Here is a 21,966-nt window from a genome sequence, read left to right on the forward strand (position 1 = left end):
AAACCAGTCCACTATTACAGTGTATTGTGGAGAACAGTTTCCGATTATATGTCATGGTCTTATTTGTCTGTATATGTGGTTATCTACTAACTATACTAATAGGTTCCGAAGTAAACCGAAAAGGATATAGATTTTGAGACCAAGCACTGAATTTATGCAATCTGGCTTGCATTAGACTATGCTTCTAACGGCGAGCAGTAGCATCTGGGTGTGGCCAGTATTACTGATAATAACAATAGTTAAAAAGAAGGAGGGCAGCACGCGTTTATAACCCACACCAAGATTCAGGTAAAAAGATTTCATCATACGCACATCTACTTCCCAATTCTGTTATTCATTTCTCCATTGTATTCATCTGCTAGCAATCCTTTTCTCAATGTTGTTCTACCAACTAAACATGCGGAGCCTCGCACGATTCTCTGACAATCACGGGGCGTAAATTCAAATCCCAAAGTATCTGAGGCACATCGTGCAAAGAGCCAATGGTTGGTACTTTGCGCAAGCATCAGACCTGTACTGTATACAGACTATTGCTGCAGATGTCAGATATAGCAGCGACTGCCTCAGTTTCTTAAAATGGAGACGTGTCACCTCCGTTTTGGTGGAATTCAAAGGCCAGGATCTCCGTCAGAAGATTTCTTGGCCTTTTTGTAGGAACTGTAGAAACTGGCATTAGAACTTTATGGCCCCCATAGCACCAGTTGGAAGGGGACCCTGTACCATTGCTTCTAGAGAGACACCTCTCCGCTGCAGTCATTAATTTTATGCCCCAATAACAGTGCCCTAACTTATTTTATAAACCCTAGTAGTGCCCTAGTTCCCATTATTCACATTATGACATACAGTCCCCAGTTCATGTTATGCCACTTTACAGTACTGCACTTAGTTCATATTATGCCACTGTATAGTGCCTCTACTTTATATTTTGCGACATTACAGTGCCCTAGCTCATGTTATGTAACAGTATAATGCTCTCCAGTTCATTTATGCCACATTACAATGAGCATGTTCAGGGACATTACTAGATACATTCTAGGCCGAAAGGCAAAAGTTTGTAATGGCCTCTATGTACCACCCAATAGTGAAAAATGTATACAAGACATGTCACTTTGACAAGGAAGGTGGGCCCCTCTCAGCTCTGGGCCCCATAGCAGCTGCTCTCCCTGCACATACGGTAGCTACACCCCTACTTATACCAGATGCCTCCTGCTGCATTACTATGCAAGAGGAAGGAAACAGCAGCAATGCTCACACCAACCACATCTGAATTGGCCCCCCTGTCTCTGTTTCTCCTATGTTTGACAACATGTCTTCAAACTGTAGTGTCCTTCCATGTGACCTATACTTCCTCTTCCATAAGTCTCCTTCCATCCCTCACTTTCAGTCTCAAATGTACCCATACATCTTTTTTTTTGTATGTGCATAATAATTTGTCCTATTGTATTGGCGCTAAATAATTTATACAATGCAACAAATAGTTATTCATTAAATTATAAAACAATTATTTTATTAGTAGTAATAATAAAGTGAATAGAGGCTCCTTTATTATAAACAGGAGAGTTATTCCATTTAATAACCATAAATGTCAGAGCTATGCCACTAATATGAACCTTGAATGCGTTAGGAGCCGCTGCAGCGGCTCAAAACCTCACTGGGTCCTGTCTGCTTCTAGGCAACCGGGACACTGTACCACACCTGCCGCATAGCCCTCCGGTACCGGCTGTTACTAAGCATTCGGGATGCCTTCTCCTATTAGCCGCCGCATATCTCAAGCTTTTGGTAGGCTTCAGCGCAGCCACTGTGCATTCTGGTCTCGACTGTTACTAAGCAGTCAGAACACTCTGCTTGTACGTGCAGCTGTTCAGTTTACATAATCAAACTCAGGGGGTCTGTCTCCGACGGGATTGGTTCTTGGTCCTGTTAAAAGGTAGGGAAAGCTTAGCCTCCGTGCCGGTTATAGCTTCTGCCTATCAGAATTACACAAAACACAATAGTACTGAAAGTACTCATACAGCGCTAAAAATGAATCTATGCAGACAGGTGGAAAGGATCAATCAACAATTTAATAAAAAATAAAAATAGGTATAATAATGCCTAAAGTGACAATTAATAAGCACTAATGCACATAGAGAACAATTAAAAGGCCATGGCTCGTTTAAAAAGCCAGATGAAATCAGCAACAGGACAAGAATTTTCTATTATCCAGTGGTTGGTGGACCTCAATTTTCCTTTAACCATGAAAGATGTACGTCTCTCCACAAATAGTTACCAATCCTGGAGGTACAAATGCAGACTTCCCTGGCGATATCTCAACAAATGAAGATCTCAGCACATCAGTTGAAGGGAAATGGGTTAGTCCTCCATTAGCAGTAGGATGGTTGTGGGGGAATGGTTCCAAGCTTCTTTAAAGGTCCACCGTCCAAATGATCCTAGATGATATATGTCCCAGTGTCCAGCAAGTAGGTCCTTACGCGTTTCGCTGTCTTCTGGGGGCAGCTTTATCAAAGGTAAGTGCTCTCTGTAAAAATCATCCCTTATATAGGGTATAAATTGGTTAATCCACATCACCTGTCTGCAGTACCAATTACATATAAATTTATTCAAAATATAATTTAAAAACCTAATTCTAATAGAGGCGGCAAACCTATTGTTAACCCTTATTTTTATTATTAAAAACGAGTGTTTATAACAATATTTCAATGTGTAATACCATATATTCTAAACTGAATATCTGTTCCATACAATCAAGGAGGATAGATATATATAGCAATCCACTGGACTTCACTGTCCTCATTTCTATTTGTGCTCTAGTGACTGCACATTGTGCGGTCACGTGAGATAGCTGTCATACATCACGTGACCCGCACTGCCAATCGGACTTTAATAGACAATTAGAACCCTGGTGGCCATGTGGCTCATGATTACCCACTCTTAGCGTTCCGATCACATGGGATCGGTGTCATACATCACATGACCCAAACTACCAATCAGCGCTAAATAGACAGTTATGACCATCATGGTCACGTGACTCGTAGTGGACCAATCGCGGCCCTTTCAACTCCACAATGAATAGACTAAGGGCACCCGACCTGATCACGCGTCACGGAGCCGCGTCATATAAGCCGCGATCACGTGACTCGGTCACATGCTCTGCAGTCATTCAATCGATAGGTTAACTTGCGGCCGTATTCATTGGACATGCGACTTGGCAAGAACTCATTCTTATTGGTCATTTCATCTTGTCTATACATAATGTTCTATCCAGCTGTCATCATCGTTGCCATGGTTGCCTATACTTATAGTACACACACGCAGTGGATAAAAGGAATATCACCAGAGAGTTGATTCCCTAGATCAAGATAAATAATGTTTCAATTGACTACTATTTTCCACATACTTATCGAATACTAATGTGGTCATCATAATTTATAAATGTAGTCTTGTAATATACAGTTTCGGTTAATAAGATTAAATTCATCACAATTCCATAATTAATAAATTGTCACAGATATATAACACTCAATAAATGGATAATACTGAACCTGATGGTCATATTTTATTCCTATATCAATACCATTTATAATATTTAATCAATATCACTAAATTAATACTACATGGTACCTCGATACAGAAAATCACTCCTAGTACAAAGAAAATGGCTTCAGATATAAAATTGTCTCCCTAGTGACTCTTAAATCACCGCATTTAATTCCATTCCCTCATTTAGTCCATACGGATGAAGTGTGTTCATTTTAAAGATCCAGTGTATCTCCTGTTTCTGTAACCTATTAAACCTGTCTCCTCCCCTTTGAGTTTCCTTAATATGTTCTAAACATATTAATTTTAGGGAGTCCGGATTACTTTGATGGTGTTCAAAAAAGTGTCTAGAGACACTGTGATCAATTCTCTTGTTTACAATATTTCTTCTATGTTCTAAAAATCTTAATTTAACCTTACGAGTAGTTCTTCCTACATAACCAAGATTACATTCACATTGTAATAGATATATCACCCAACTGGTTTCACAATTCATGAACTCCTTCAATACAAAATTAGTTCCATCAAGTGAACATTTTAGGTTTTTAGTTCGATTCACTACATGTTTACATGTCAGGCATCTGGATTTATTACATTTATAAAAACCATGTGGTTTTGATGAAAGCCACATGCCTTTATTACTAGTATTCGATATTGGAATCTCTTTCAAGAGACTTGGAGCTAAAGTATCTTTTTAAGGTTTTATTTTTCTTAAAAATGACTCTTGGATTGGTAGGGATACTCTCCCTTAGGATCGGGTCTTGTCTCAGTATGGGATAATTACGTAAAATAATTCTCTTAATCTCAGCCGATTTGGTATTAAACTTAGAGATAAATAAGATATCATTTGGTTCTTTATCCATAGATTTCTTGGCCGTTGTTTTACTTATCAGCAGTTCTTCCCTATTCATTTTTTCTACATCTCTTAATGCACCCTCTAATAAATCCTCAGGAGGGTGCATTAAGAGATGTAGAAAAAATGAATAGGGAAGAACTGCTGATAAGTAAAACAACGGCCAAGAAATCTATGGATAAAGAACCAGATGATATCTTATTTATCTCTAAGTTTAATACCAAATCAGCTGAGATTAAGAGAATTATTTTACGTAATTATCCCATACTGAGACAAGACCCGATCCTAAGGGAGAGTATCCCTACCAATCCAAGAGTCATTTTTAAGAAAAATAAAACCTTAAAAGATACTTTAGCTCCAAGTCTCTTGAAAGAGATTCCAATATCGAATACTAGTAATAAAGGCATGTGGCTTTCATCAAAACCACATGGTTTTTATAAATGTAATAAATCCAGATGCCTGACATGTAAACATGTAGTGAATCGAACTAAAAACCTAAAATGTTCACTTGATGGAACTAATTTTGTATTGAAGGAGTTCATGAATTGTGAAACCAGTTGGGTGATATATCTATTACAATGTCAATGTAATCTTGGTTATGTAGGAAGAACTACTCGTAAGGTTAAATTAAGATTTTTAGAACATAGAAGAAATATTGTAAACAAGAGAATTGATCACAGTGTCTCTAGACACTTTTTTGAACACCACCAAAGTAATCCGGACTCCCTAAAATTAATATGTTTAGAACATATTAAGGAAACTCAAAGGGGAGGAGACAGGTTTAATAGGTTACAGAAACAGGAGATACACTGGATCTTTAAAATGAACACACTTCATCCGTATGGACTAAATGAGGGAATGGAATTAAATGCGGTGATTTAAGAGTCACTAGGGAGACAATTTTATATCTGAAGCCATTTTCTTTGTACTAGGAGTGATTTTCTGTATCGAGGTACCATGTAGTATTAATTTAGTGATATTGATTAAATATTATAAATGGTATTGACATAGGAATAAAATATGACCAGCAGGTTCAGTATTATCCATTTATTGAGTGTTATATATCTGTGACAATTTATTAATTATGGAATTGTGATGAATTTAATCTTATTAACCGAAACTGTATATTACAAGACTACGTTTATAAATTATGATGACCACATTAGTAATCGATAAGTATGTGGAAAATAGTAGTCAATTGAAACATTATTTATCTTGATCTAGGGAATCAACTCTCTGGTGATATTCCTTTTATCCACTGCGTGTGTGTACTATAAGTATAGGCAACCATGGCAACGATGATGACAGCTGGATAGAACATTATGTATAGACAAGATGAAATGACCAATAAGAATGAGTTCTTGCCGAGTCGCATGTCCAATGAATACGGCCGCAAGTTAACCTATCGATTGAATGACTGCGGAGCATGTGACCGAGTCACGTGATCGCGGCTTATATGACGCGGCTCCGTGACGCGTGATCAGGTCGGGTGCCCTTAGTCTATTCATTGTGGAGTTGAAAGGGCAGCGATTGGTCCACTACGAGTCACGTGACCATGATGGTCATAACTGTCTATTTAGCGCTGATTGGTAGTTTGGGTCATGTGATGTATGACACCGGTCCCATGTGATCGGAACGCTGAGAGTGGGTAATTATGAGCCTCATGGCCACCAGGGTACAAATTGTCTATTAAAGTCCGATTGGCAGTGCGGGTCACGTGATGTATGACAGCTATCTCACGTGACCGCACAATGTGCAGTCACTAGAGCACAAATAGAAATGAGGACAGTGAAGTCCAGTGGATTGCTATATATATCTATCCTCCTTGATTGTATGGAACAGATATTGAGTTTAGAATATATGGTATTACACATTGAAATATTGTTATAAACACTCGTTTTTAATAATAAAAATAAGGGTTAACAATAGGTTTGCCTCCTTTATTAGAATTAGGTTTTTAAATTATATTTTGAATAAATTTATATGTAATTGGTACTGCAGACAGGTGATGTGGATTAACCAATTTATACCCTATATAAGGGATGATTTTTACAGAGAGCACTTACCTTTGATAAAGCTGCCCCCAGAAGACAGCGAAACGCGTAAGGACCTACTTGCTGGACACTGGGACATATATCATCCAGGATCATTTGGACGGTGGACCTTTAAAGAAGCTTGGAACCATTCCCCCACAACCATCCTACTGCTAATGGAGGACTAACCCATTTCCCTTCAACTGATGTGCGGAGATCTTCATTTGTTGAGATATCGCCAGGGAAGTCTGCATTTGTACCTCCAGGATTGGTAACTATTTGTGGAGAGACGTACATCTTTCATGGTTAAAGGAAAATTGAGGTCCACCAACCACTGGATAATAGAAAATTCTTGTCCTGTTGCTGATTTCATCTGGCTTTTTAAACGAGCCATGGCCTTTTAATTGTTCTCTATGTGCATTAGTGCTTATTAATTGTCACTTTAGGCATTATTATACCTATTTTTATTATTTTTTATTAAATAGTTGATTGATCCTTTCCACCTGTCTGCATAGATTCATTTTTAGCGCTGTATGAGTACTTTCAGTACTATTGTGTTTTGTGTATAGTTTGGAGTGACTGTCCAAGGTTTTACAGCTGCTCAGGAGAACCAGCCCTATCAAGCGCGTGGTACACCCACTCTTTTGAGTGAGGAGAGGTTTATTTGGTCATTGCCTATCAGAATTATCCTGCCCTGCTGCTAGTCCTTGACTTTCACCCTGCTTCTTGGTCCTGATTTACGTATTTGAAATATCCACAGTACCAATTCAAATTACGCTACACAGTAATGTCTGTTATTCACATTACTCCGCACAGTAGCATTCGTTATTCATATTACACTGCACAGTAGTGTCCGTTATTCACATTACACCACACAGTAGTGTCCGTTATTCACATTACACCACACAGTAGCGTCCGTTATTCACATTACACCGCACAGTAGTGTCCGTTATTCACATTACTCCGCACATTAGCGTCTGTTATTCACATCACTCCGCACAGTAGCATCCGTTATTCACATTACTCCGCACAGTAGCGTCTGTTATTCACATCACTCCGCACAGTAGCATCCGTTATTCATATTTCACCGCACAGTAGCATCCATTATTCACATTACTCCGCACAGTAGCGTCCGTTATTCACATTAAACCGCAAAGTAGCATCCGTTATTTACATTACTCCGCACAGTAGCGTCCGTTATTCACATTACTCCGCAAAGTAGCTTCCGTTATTCACATTACTCCGTACAGTAGCATCCGTTATTTACATTACTCCGCACAGTAGCGTCCGTTATTCACATTACTCCGCAAAGTAGCTTCCGTTATTCACATTACTCCGTACAGTAGCATCCGTTATTCACATTACTCTGTACAGTAGTGTCCGTTATTCACATTACTCCGCACAGTAGTGTCCGTTAGTCACATTACACCGCACAGTAGCGTCCGTTATTCACATTACACCGCACAGTAGCGTCAGTTATTCACAATACTCCGCACAGTAGCATCCGTTATTCACATTACACCGCACAGTAGGGTCCGTTATTCACATTACTCCGCAAAGTAGCATCCGTTATTCACATTACTCCGCAAAGTAGCATCCGTTATTCACATTACTCCGTACAGTAGCATCCGTTATTCACATTACTCCGTACAGTAGTGTCCGTTATTCACATTATTCCGCACAGTAGTGTCCGTTATTCACATTACACCGCACAGTAGTGTCCGTTATTCACATTACTCCACACAGTAGTGTCCGTTATTCACAATACTTCGCACAGTAGCATCCGTTATTCACATTACACCGCACAGTAGCGTCCGTTATTCACATTACTCCACACAGTAGTGTCCGTTATTCACAATACTCCGCACAGTAGCATCCGTTATTCACAATACTCCGCACAGTAGCGTCCGTTATTCATATTACACCATATAGTAGTGTCCGTTATTTATATTACACCACACATTAGTGTCCATTATTCACATTACACTGCACAAAACAGACCCTTATACACATTACCCCTGACCACATAGTAGTATCCGTTATTCACACTGAACCACACAATATGAAGCCCACTTCCCTTTATAATGTATTCCCCAAATGCCATGCTTTTAGTAGGTTATCCACAAAAGTGAACAAATACCTCACAGGTCATGCTTACCTCCAACAGGGTTAGAAGAGAAGACATATGTCTTGCGGTAATGATAATAATAGTGCCCTGAGCACTTTTCTGGAGTTTGTGGATTTTGTGGCCTCACTGAGCATATTTAGGCAGCTAGTAACCATTATACATAACAAAGTATAATATAAATATTCATTATCATCATTATTTAATGTTTAATATTAAATAACAATAATTTTATAGCACTCCGCTACACCACTCTCCCCTCCCCCCTCCCCACACAATCTCTGTGACTGAAGACAGGATGGGGGTACAGTCACTGGGAAGTGCTCTACTGCACCTGCTGCTCCCACACTGGAGTCACTGCTTCTGCCCACTCCAGCCTGGAGACACACCTGACTCTTCTGCAGGGGGCTGAGCTGTCCAACCTGCCTGTCTGGACCTGTCCTGGCTCTCTCAGTCTGACTTGAGTCCTGCTCAGTGCTTCCTTGCAACTCCCCACTCCCGCCCAAATGACACTGCTGATCACGACGCAGGGCACTGTGGAAGTGGGCTGGGACTGGGAGATAAGGAAGTGACATAACGGCTAAACATTCACTGCAGTTAAAATTAGTCAAAAACAATATTACAGTGTAGGAGATCACTAACAGGTTGAACTCAATGGACAAATTGTCTTTTTTCGATCTCAGCAACTATGTTACAATGTTACATCATGACGTCTCTCCCAGGAGACCCTGCGGCCGAAGTTGGAGTAGCCGTGAGGTAGCGGAGCATACAGATGGGCAGCTGTAGCACTGCCCGCTGTAATGTATGTAACAGTGGCACACCCAACAGAGAAAGAGCCAGGCGCACCCCACTGCTACATACATCACAGCGTAAAGCGCTGTAGCTAGCATGATTTGACAATAGTGCGGGTGCTACCAGCCTTTTCTCCAGCCACAGAGCATATGTGCTGCATATGCGCTGTGTGCCAGGCACCACCGGCATCACCCTAGCTACAGACCTGATCCGCTCATATTGTGAAGAGAAATATATTCCGATAAGTGTTAACAATGTGATTGAATTGAAGAATAGAATGGGCAACCATTATTTCTATAATCTCAATAATGCACAATGCTGGAAAAAGAATAACAAAAAACTTATACATTTACAAAGTTGCTGTTGAAACCCAGTGTCATTTAAAATGTCTATTTTATTTTAATGAGGTGCTCATATATCAGAGTGTGCATTTCAGAAGAGAATGGTAGTAGCAGTTACCAAATAGAATGACATTCAGCTTTCTAACTAAGCTGTGATTAAAGGTGTTATTCTAGCTATCATTATTGCAGTCACTCAATGTAAAAGCTTAAAACTGTAATCACATAAAAAGTGATGTTCCTTTTTTTCCTTTACATAAATCACTTTGGTTTACTGTAAGATGACATGGAGGTCTTCCTTTTTCTTTACCTTTTTTCTTCAAGCAGCATTTAATGATTTAGTTTGCTAAGCATCATGCAACTACCATGGCAACCACAATCCTATGACGTATGACGTAGTGAGAATAGATTTATAATGCCCCTCTTCTCATTTGCCTCTCCTTGGGAACAAGCATAAATGTGTTTCTGCTGGGATACTGTGGAGCCATACAATTCTCCAACAAAGAGGGATTTTGCCAAAAAAGGACAAAATTATTTAACTTCTATAAAGAACACCCTAGAAAAATGTCAAGATGTCTTAAAAAAAAACAAAGTACAAAACTTGATGCTTATAAATAAAGCATACATAATTGCAACTTTAAATAGAGATCATGAATATGTTTGCATTTGATTATATGGGGGATATTCAATTATTGTCGGATCCTCTCCGACAGTGAGGATCCGACACTGCACTATTCTATTGCAGCCCATTTCCCCTCTGTTCCCGACCATTTATTTCCGCCCTCTCTTATGCACGACAACGCAGGGTCGAAAACACATGGAAGAGCAGAGATTCCGCTCATCCATGTGTTTTTCGACATGTAGGAATTTTCTACAGGCCGGAAAAATGGCACTTCAATTGAATATTGAAGTGTCGATAAGTTCCAATTATCGGTGAAAAGTGGCGTCTTTCCGCCCTGTCAACACTTTCGACCCTAACTGAATGCTCCCCTATGTGGTAAAAGGTTAGTCTCCATACTAGAGATTCAATATAAAACTATATAAAAGTCAAACATATACAAAAATCACTGAGAAATCAAGAATGAAAATAGCATGATTATTATTATTATTATTATTATTATTATTACTACAATAATTCATTTTCTACTAAGTGAACACACTAGGTTTCAAAACATATACATTTTAAAAGACCAGAACGAGAGGAGATGAGGACCCAGGTTGAAGGACTATCCAATCTATTACTATCTAGAAGCAACAAGCACTGATAAAACTATTGTGTAATGTTGGATCATGACAAATGCAGTTTAGCAAGAAAATTGAACTGTGTAGACGTCTTGAAAGCATCTTTTAACTGTTAATTGTGAAGTTTTTACAGTAGTTGAAAACAAGTGTTGTTTTGTTTAAGTATATACTTGAAGTTTAAACTTGAGCTTTGCAGGCTCTGCAATTTGGCGTTCACATTTCCCTGCTGAGACATTTAACAGGCTTTCCTAAAAGCCAGAAATTCAGGAACAGTCTGTATTTTGCCTGGCATTTTTCGATTATTCTGTTTTGTCGGCTGTCATATATTTTAACAAAAATTCAAATATTTTACTTATTTTATCACTAAGCCTTCGTATAAACCATTTATACAGTAGATGGCAAAATCTTATCCTCAAGAATCTACAGTAGAATAACGTAATTTATAGACTGCAAAAACTACAGACCCTCTATCCTTTTTTATATACTCAAGTCCTTGTAATTTACACCTATATCCAGGTTTAATTTGAAACCTGAAAATGTGGATGGTAGATCGAAAAGTCACTACAGAGTCCAACTCTCTTTATGACTAACGCCTTTCTTTCATTTAAATTGTTATGTTGTCACATTAAAAATTCACATAAGAGACAAAGAGACACCTAGATTACCTTTACTACAGTGTTTAAGGGGTTGGGTATGGCCTACCGTCGCTGGGGATCCCGGTGTTCAGCATACTGACCACGGGATCCCAGCAGCAGAATGCCGGGGGGGTGGGGGGGGGGGGGGGGGGGCAAGCGCAAGGAAGCCCCCTGCAGGCTCACTGTGCTCGCCGTAGGTTCTATTCCCATCTTATGGGAATAGTCCCTGCTAGTCGGCATGAACACCCTTATAGATGGTGTAAGCATTAGCCCGGGTGTAGTATGGTATGCCGGCAGCCGGGCTCCCGGCGACCAGCATACCGACGCCGGGAGCACGACCGACGGCATACCAACAGCGAGGCGAGCGCAAATGAGCCCCTTGCGGGCTCACTGTGCTCGCCGCGCTGCGGGCACGGTCGCTATTCTCCCTCCAGGGGGGTCGTGGACCCCCACGAGGGAGAATATCTGTCGGTATGCCGGGTGTCGGGATTCCGGCGCCGGTATACTGTGCGCCGGGATCCCGACATTCGGCAACCTGAAGACCACCCCATTAGCCCAGTGGTTGCCAAACTTTTATGAATCACGGCACCCTAGAGTATCAGAACTTTTTTCACGGCTCCTCTAGGCCACAAGTTTATTATTGAGAAATTTACAAAAAAAATTTAAATTAATGAAATTGTGTTTATATGTCATCATTAGGCTTAGTTATGTGGTACGGGACAGTATTTGCTTCTGTTTGTCCACATGTTTTATGAGTGTCCGTCACCAGCACTGGTTTTATCTATCGTGCTGACCATAAATAGTTTGAATTGGTCCTGAACCACAAACCCAAGGCACCCCTGCAAGTGTCCCGAGGCACCAACAGCATCTATTTACGGGAGACAAGGTGACTGGGGACATGCCAGCAGCTCACAGAGCGCTTGGCATGCCCCCTCACTGACGAAAATGTGAGGTGTCGCTCGCGATCAAGGCATTGCCATGTAGCCACACACCCTTTTCCCGTCCTTCTGGGATGCGCCGCACAAGGGAGTCCAGCTGTGGGTATCCACAATGTTGGGAGGTATGCACTTGTATGAGGCAGACTATAGCTTGTTAGGACTGGCCCCACTCACTCTAAAACCAAGCATTTGGAAACCACCCTCTAGAAATGCTGCGTTTGCCCATGAGAGCCCCAGGCTTTGTTAAACCAGCATTGATGACATGACAGTGTAATAATCCACAGAAGACTCCACTAATATGTATCCCTGAAGAGCAATCATTTTAGGTTTCCTTATGAAAGAATATATTTGTGATTTTCAAGAATTATTTCAATTCAAGAGGTACTGCTTCTGATGGTCTCACAGTAAATAAGAACTGTGCCTTTAAATGAGTATAAATAACCAAAAGCACAGCATGTAAAAAGGATTATTTCTGTTTAGCTGTGCCTGCAATCTAGCTGTGTATCATAATTTGTGTGTACATTGTAAACAGAACGCTAGCCGATATGAAAGAAGACCCGATGTTTATCTCAGTCATCTGCAGTAGATTGGAATTGTACATCCCTCACCACTTGTTTATCAGCTATGACTGTGGATAGTTTCTATATTTCTATATTTACTTATACTAAAATAAAATTATTCCTTAGAGGGAAGATTTATGTCATACGACAGATATGAACACGGAATTACAATGCTACAATCTAAAAAACTCTATAGCCAAATAAATATTAATTTTGGCATTACTGATCTAAAATGTTCTGCAAATGGTCCACCTAAATGATTTCACTCTATCAACATTGTGTCACAAGCAGCTTATCACCCTCTAGTACCCACGCTAGTATTTTATCATCATAGTACCCGTAGGACTTTTATAAGGTCCCTCTTATCCCTTCATAACAAAATATTTCTGCATTATAGAACTCACTCATGTAAAAAACAAGTGCTCTCTTCTGTTCCTTAATGCTACGTTCACGGAGATCCTGTCATTAGAGAGATTATGGGGCTGTTGTAGAGCGACTACTGCACCAGTCTGCGAATATAGCCTGAGTGAGATCATGGCTCTGCCAGGGAGATTGTGAAAGCAACAACTATGTGTGTGGCGCTTTAGAGGGCAAACACTGCTGAGCCATAACAGTGACTTCCATCCAACTGTAAATGAGCCCCAAAGCAGTTACATATTACAACACATATACATGTGTGTGTATATATATATATATATATATATATATATATATATATATATATATATATATAATAAGATTTTAAACCTACCGGTAAATCTTTTTCTCGTAGTCCGTAGAGGATGCTGGGGACTCCGTAAGGACCATGGGGATAGACGGGCTCCGCAGGAGACATGGGCACTTTAAGAAAGTCTTTAGACCTGGGTGTGCACTGGCTCCTCCCTCTATGCCCCTCCTCCAGACCTCAGTTAGAGAAACTGTGCCCAGAGGAGACGGACAGTACGAGGAAAGGATTTTGTTAATCCAAGGGCAAGATTCATACCAGCCACACCAATCACACCGTATAACTTGTGATAACTACCCAGTTAACAGTATGAAACCAACATATCATCAGTTCAGGACCGATGCAACTATAACATAACCCTTATTGAAGCAATAACTATATACAAGTATTGCAGAAGTAGTCCGCACTTGGGACGGGCGCCCAGCATCCTCTATGGACTACGAGAAAAAGATTTACCGGTAGGTTTAAAATCTTATTTTCTCTAACGTCCTAGAGGATGCTGGGGACTCCGTAAGGACCATGGGGATTATACAAAAGCTCCCAAACGGGCGGGAGAGTGCGGATGACTCAGCAGCACCGATTGAGCAAACAAGAGGTCCTTCTCAGCCAGGGTATCAAACTTGTAGAACTTAGCAAAAGTGTTTGAACCTGACCAAGTAGCAGCTCGGCACAACTGTAATGCCGAGACCCCTCGGGCAGCCGCCCAAGAAGAGCCCACCTTCCTAGTTGAATGGGCCCTAACCGATTTAGGCAACGGCAATCCAGCCGTAGAATGAGCCTGCTGAATGGAGTTACAAATCCAGCGGGCAATAGTCTGCTTTGAAGCAGGAGCGCCAAGCTTGTTGGCAGCATACAGGACAAACAGTGATTCTGTTTTTCTGACTCTAGCCGTTCTGGCTACGTAAATTTTCAAAGCCCTGACCACATCCAGGGACTTGGAGTCCTCCAAGTCACGCGTAGCCACAGGCACCACAATAGGCTGGGTCATATGAAAGGATGATACCACCTTAGGCAGGAATTGAGGACGTGTCCGCAACTCCGCTCTATCGACATAAAACCAGATAAGGGCTTTTATGAGACAAAACCGCCAATTCCGACACTTGCCTAGCCGAAGCCAAGGCTAATAACATGACCACCTTCCAAGTGAGATATTTTAACTCTACCGTTTTAGGTGGTACAAACCAGTGTGACTTAAGGAAACTTAACACCACGTTAAGGTCCCAGGGCTCCACCAGAGGTACAAAAGGAGGCTGAAAATGCAGCACTCCCTTCACAAAAGTCTGAACTTCTGGGAGAGAAGCCAATTCTTTTTGAAAGAAAATGGATAGGGCCGAAATCTGAACCTTAATGGAGCCTAAGTTTTAGGCCCAAATTCACTCCAGTTTGTAGGAAGTGAAGGAAACGGCCCAGATGGAATTCTTCCGTAGGAGCATTCCTGGCCTCACACCAAGAAACATATTTTCGCCATATACGGTGATAATGTTTAGATGTCACGTCCTTCCTAGCCTTTATCAGCGTAGGAATGACCTCATCCGGAATGCCTTTTTCCGCTAGGATCCGGCGTTCAACCGCCATGCCGTCAAACGCAGCCGCGGTAAGTCTTGGAACAGACATGGGCCCTGTTGCAACAAGTCCTGCCTTAGAGGAAGAGGCCACGGATCTTCTGTAAGCATTTCCTGCAGATCCGGATACCAGATCCTTTGTGGCCAATCTGGAACAATGAGGATTGTTCTCACTCCTCCTTTTTCTTATTATTCTCAACCCTTGGGTATGAGAGGAAGAGGAGGAAATACATAGACTGACTGGAACACCCACGGTGTCACTAGGGCGTCTACCGCTACTGCCTGAGGGTCTCTTGACCAGGCGCAATAACTCTGCAGCTTTTTGTTGAGGTGGGACGCCATCATGTCTATCTGTGGCAGTCCCCACCGAACTGCAATCTGTGTGAAGACTTCCTGATGAAGTCCCTACTCTCCAGGACGTATGTCTGGTGAGGAAGTCTGCTTCCCAGTTGTTCACTTCCGGAATGAACACTGTTGACAGTGCTCTTACATGATTCTCCGCCCAGCGAAGAATTCTGGTGGCTTCCGCCATCGCCACTCTGCTCCTTGTGCCGCCTTGGCGGTTTACATGAGCTACTGCGGTGACGTTGTCTGACTGGATCAGAACCGGCTGGTCGCGAAGAAAGGTCTCCGCTTGACGTAGGGCGTTGTATATGGCCCATAGATCCAATATGTTGATGTGTAGACAAGTCTCTTGACTTGACCAAAGACCTTGGAAATTTCTTCCCTTTGTGACTGCTCCCCAGCCTCGGAGGCTCGCGTCCGTGGTCACCAGGATCCAGTCCTGAATACCGAATCTGCGGCCCTCTAGAAGGTGAGCACTCTGCAGCCACCACAGGAGAGATACCCTGGCCCTGGGGGACAGGGTGATCAACTGATGAATCTGTAGATGTGACCCGGACCACTTGTCCAGTAGGTCCCATTTGAAGTCCTCGCATGAAACCTGCCGAAGGGAATGTTTTTCCCAGGACTCGAGTGCAGTGATGCACTGACACCTGTCTTAGTTTCAATAGGTCCCTGACTAGAGTCATGAGTTCCTGGGCCTTCTCTATCTGAAGGTAAACCCATTTCTGGTCTGTATCCAGAATCATACCCAAGAAGGGCAGACGAGTTATAGGAACCAACTGTGACCTCGGGAAATTGAGAATCCAGCCGTGTTGCTGTGACACCTTCAGCGAAAGTGACACGCTGTTCAACAACTGCTCTTTTGATCTCGCCCTTATTAGGAGATCGTCCAAGTATGGGATAACTGTGACTCCTTGCTTGCGTAGGAGCACCATTATTTCCGCCAATTACCCTGAAATTGGTAATGACAATCCTGTACTGCAATTGTCAGGTACGCCTGATGGGGTGGATAAATGGGAACATGAAGGTATGCAGCCTTTATGTCTAGATACACCATCAAATCCCCCCCTTCCAGGCTGGCGATGATCGCTCTGGGCGATTCCACTTTAAATGTGAACCTTTTCCCGTATAGGTTCAGAGATTTAAATTTTAAAATAGGTCTGACCGAACCGTACGGTTTCGGGACTACAGCCAAGGTTGAGTCATATCGCCTCGCTTGTTGCAGGAGGGGAACCTTGAGCACCGCCTGTTGGAGATACAATGCGTGAATTGTATTTAATATTTCTGGGGGAGAAGCCGGTAGGTCCGATAAGGAAAAACCGTCGAGCAGGCACCTTTCGAATTCCAGCTTGTAACCCTGAGAAACAATTTTTATTGCCCAGGGATCCACCTGTAAGTGAACTCAGATGTGGCTGAAGAGTCGAAGACGTGCTCCCACTGGGACGGACTCCCTTAGCGGAGCTCCAGCGTCATGCGGTGGATGTAGTAGAGGCCGGGGAGGACTTCTGTTCCTGGGAACTAGCTGTGCCCTGTGCCCTTACCTCTGGTAAGAAAGGACGCTCCTCGTACATTCTTGTTATTCTGCGACCGCAAGGACTGCATTTGATAATATCGTGCTTTCTTAGGCTGTGAGGGAATATAAGGCAAAAGATCATAAATACCAGCTATAGCTGTGGAGACCAGGTCCGAGAGCCCTTCTCCACACAATTCCTCAGCCTTGTAAGGTAAACCTTCCATATGCCTCTTTTAGTCTGCATCACCTGTCCATTGCATGTTCCACAGGACACGTCTAGCAGAAATCGACATAGCGTTGACTCTAGAACCCAGTAGACTAATGTCTCTTTGGGCATACATATATACATATACACATACATGGTGGAGTCAGAACAGGCAAATGTTCAAGACGGACACGGCACTCCAGGACTCAGTATTAATGAATTTTAATATCCCAGCTTAGTCAACAGCCTGCATCACTCCTGGTCCGGGGTACAAACATCCACAAGTACCAGTGGTGCAGTATGCAAAACATGATATCAAGGCACAAGCATGTTACATACGATGCAGCATTTCGGGCCACACAGGAGCCTTCCTCAAGTCGTGCTGGTGCTTACAACAAACAGGTGAACAAACATACATATAACATAAAACTTACCTATATAGCGTCCCCATGCCGGCATCCTCGATCACGGGGCAGCGTGGAACTTCCGGTCAGGACGGGGCGCCTGAGAGATGACATCATCGGGAGGCGGCGGTAACCACAGCAACCCGATGCACGGAGTTGCTGCCGCTGTCCCCGGCCGTTCTGCCTGGCAGGGGAAGCTATACATCTATAAACATATAAAGCAATCAGTGAAATACCAAGAAGGTGGAAATATAAAACACAATATATTTAAAAACTGGTGTGCAGTGCTGGTACACCGGATGAGCCGCACACAATGCAACCTCCAACCTGTGCACCAAACGCCGCTACACACAGCTTCACATCGTCATAAAATTACAATAATCAATACAGCTTGCTAACATGTAATAATGGAAGACAGTATATCAGAATGTATATAAACAATGAAAAGACCTGTAAATTAAAGATAACGTCCGTATGGATACTCCAAATGCCCCACGCATACTCCCGAATAAATCAAACAACCTCGCCTAATCAATTAATAAGTAATTGAGCCACCTGCCAAGAATTATCTATATTGTAAATAATTCCAATTGATTTTTTCGTTTAATCCTAAAGGTTGCAGCGTGTTCAACTTAATGATCCACTTAGCCTCTAGTCTATGTAATGCCAAGACCCTGTCACCTCCTCTCGGTAACTCTGGAATGTGATCAATTATCTGATAACGGAGTTCAGACCATGTATGGGCTTTGGCACAACAATGTCTGGACACCGGTTGTTCATTGGAATTACCTGCTAATGCCTGGCTAATATTGGAACGACGTAACGCCATGCGTTCACGTAAGGTGCGGGTTGTCAGACCCACATACAATAATTTGCATGGACAAATAATATAGTAAATGATGTATCTAGTCGTACAATTTAAAACGTGTCTGATGTTGAATTTATGCTTGGTTACTGGATGTGTAAAAAATGATCCTGTGATCAAAGCTGAACATGTAATGCAAGAAGGGCATCTGTAACAGCCTGCTTTTTTAACTGATCCAAGAATGCCTGGTTTGGGGGTGTAGCCAGTGATGTCGGTTTTAACTAACCAGTCGCGCAAATTACGACCTCTTTTATAACTCGTCATGACTTGAGTGTTTTGAAAACACGGTAAGGTTTTATCGGTCTTAATTATAGGCCATAGCGCTTTACTGGCACGGGGTATAATGGGACTGGCAGTGGTATATCTAGTGGACCAAATAAACTTATTTTGATCATGCTTCTTATCGGATGGTTCTTGAAGTATATTAGCCTGATCTTGGCTCATCACACGATTTTTAGCTAACTCCAAATCCCTAATATTATAACCACGATTTTCAAACTTACTGACAACAGTTTCTAATGCATCCCCTAACTGTTCAGGATTGCTAGTAATGCGAGCCACCCGTAGCATTTGCGAATAGGGAAGACCCTTCATCAACGCTACTGGGTGGTGGCTACTGGCGTCAAGCAGTGAATTGCGGTCCGTGTTTTTATAAAACACTGTGGAACTCAATTTGCCATCCGTCAGATGAACTGTGACATCAAGGTAATCAATCTTATCAGGTCTGCAAACAAAAGTAAACTTAATGGGACCCGGTGTCTGATTAATATTATGCATCATTTCCTGAAAAGAAACATAACTCCCCTTCCATAACATAAATAAATCATCTATATACCTAGTGAACCATCTGATATTGTCACTGTATATAGCATTATCAAAAAATAATTTCTGTTCCTGATCAAACAAATACATTGGCGTATGCTGGTGCCACACTACTGCCCATGGCACAACCAGCTCTCTAATATCCCAGCTGTTGACTAAGCTGGGATATTAAAATTCATTAATACTGAGTCCTGGAGTGCAGTGTCCATCTTGAACATTTGCCTGTTCTGACTCCACCATGTATTTATGCTTGGACAAGGACACACAGGCGGTTGGATACTACTAGGAGTGCCGGATTATCCAGATATTATATATATATATATATATATATATATATATATATATACTAGGGTCAATAACATGGTATCCTTATCTAGGGTTTCAATCTCCGCTGATAAGGTGTCTGTCCACGCTGCTACAGCGCTATAAACCCATGCCGACACAATCGCCGGTCTGAGTAGTGTACCAGAATGTGTGTAAATGGACTTCAAAGTACTTTTACTGCATGCTATCTGCAGGATCCCTGAGGATAGCTGTTAAGTCAGCGCTACCTTTTGGGTAAACGTGACAAAGCTTTGTCCACCCTAAAGGAAGATTCCCACCGTATCCTGGCCCTAGTAGGGTAAGGATACTCCCTGAGAATTCTTTATGGGAATCTGCAGTCTCTTGTCTGGAGATTCCCGCTTTTTTTCTTCATGAGAGGAGGGAAATTTACCTCAGCTTTCTTCCCCTTAAACATGTGTACCCTCGTGTCAGGGACAGATGAGTCATCAGTGATATGCAAAACATCTTTTATTACAATAATCATATATTGAATACTTTTCTGCCAGGTTTGGCTGTAACTTTGCATTATCATAGTCGACACTGGAGTCAGACTCCGTGTCGATATCAGTGTCTATTATTTTGGATAGTGAGCGTTGTGAGACTCTGAAGGTCTCTGCGACATAGGGACAGACATGTGTAGATTCACTGTCTGTTCTCTAATCTTTTGTGCAATAAATTTACCTTAGCACTTAATTTCACATATCCAAACAGGTGTCGGCGTTGTCGACGGAGACACCACTCACACACACATTTGCTCCATCTCCTCCTTAGGAGAGCCTTTTACCTCATACATGTCGACACACACGTACCGACACACCACACACTCAGGGAATGCTCATCTGAAGATAATTCCCCCACAAGGCCCTTTGGAGAGACAGAGAGAGAGTATGCCAGCACACATCCCAGCGCTATATGACCCAGGTAAAAACACAGCAATTTAATGTTTACCCAGTAGCGCTGTTATTATCTGCTCCGAATTATGTGCCCCCCCCCCCTCTTTAAAACCCTCTCTTCTACCGTGGTATAAGCAGGGGAGAGTCCGGGGAGCTTCCTCTCAGCGGTGCTGTGGAGAAAAACATGGCGCTGGTGAGTGCTGAGGGAGAAGCCCCGCCCCCTCGACGGCGGGCTTCCGTCCCGCTAAAAGTGTAAAATTGGCGGGGGCTCCTGCATATATACAGTGTCCAGCTGTATATATGCTCCTTTTGCCAAATAAGAGGTTTATATTGCTGCCCAGGGCGCCCCCCTCCCCCCTGCGCCCTGCACCCTTACAGTGACCGGAGTATGTGAGGTGTGTGGGAGCAATGGCGCACAGCTGCAGTGCTGTGCGTTACCTCAGTGAAGATCATGAAGTCTTCTTTTCTTCTCATACTCACCCGGCTTCTATCTCCCGGGCTCTGCGAGGGGGACGGCGGCGCGGCTCTGGGACGGACAGCTAGGGTGAGATCCTGCGTACCAATCCCTCTGGAGCTAATGGTGTCCAGTAGCCTAAGAAGCAGGACCTGCACTCGGAGAGTAGGGCTGCTTCTCTCCCCTCAGTCCCTCGATGCAGGGAGTCTGTTGCCAGCAGAGCTCCCTGAAAATAAAAAACCTAACAAAATACTTTCTATCAGCAAACTCAGGAGAGCTCACTGAAAAGCACCCAGCTCCTCTGGGCACAGTATCAAACTAACTGAGGTCTGGAGGAGGGGCATAGAGGGAGGAGCTAGTGCACACCCAGGTCTAAAGACTTTCTTAAAGTGCCCATGTCTCCTGCGGAGCCCGTCTATCCCCATGGTCCTTACGGAGTCCCCTAGGACGTTAGAGAGATATATATATATATATATATATATATATATATATATATAGATGCCATGCTGCCAGATTTACCAATATCTGGAATGTGAAGCATTCCTGATATTGGCCCCTGCAGCTACTGACATCTGAACAGGGCGGTAACACGTTGTAGCCTATGGGCTACACATCGGGGGTGTTGTTCTGGAGGGATCCCCCAGAACCCTCTGCCTGCAATAGTCAGCAGGGACCACCCATGCGCAGCTCCCCTGGCAGCACATCGCAGGGACAGGCTCCTTTTGGGACCTCTGTCCCTGCCTGTGCCGGGCGATACATTCGCGCAATGTGATCGCTTTCTGCAATGTGATCTTGGGTGGTA

General features: G+C 42.6%; 1 protein-coding gene across 2 annotated transcripts in view; it reads right to left on the reverse strand.

Moving 5' to 3' along the window:
• The window catches only part of CCDC178 (coiled-coil domain containing 178), a 754,227-nt gene that overhangs the window by 654,727 nt on the left and 77,534 nt on the right, over positions 1–21,966 (reverse strand). The gene's annotated exons all lie outside the window — the stretch shown is intronic.

Source organism: Pseudophryne corroboree, chromosome 5 (assembly GCF_028390025.1).
Source record: "Pseudophryne corroboree isolate aPseCor3 chromosome 5, aPseCor3.hap2, whole genome shotgun sequence".
Lineage (NCBI taxonomy): Eukaryota > Metazoa > Chordata > Amphibia > Anura > Myobatrachidae > Pseudophryne > Pseudophryne corroboree.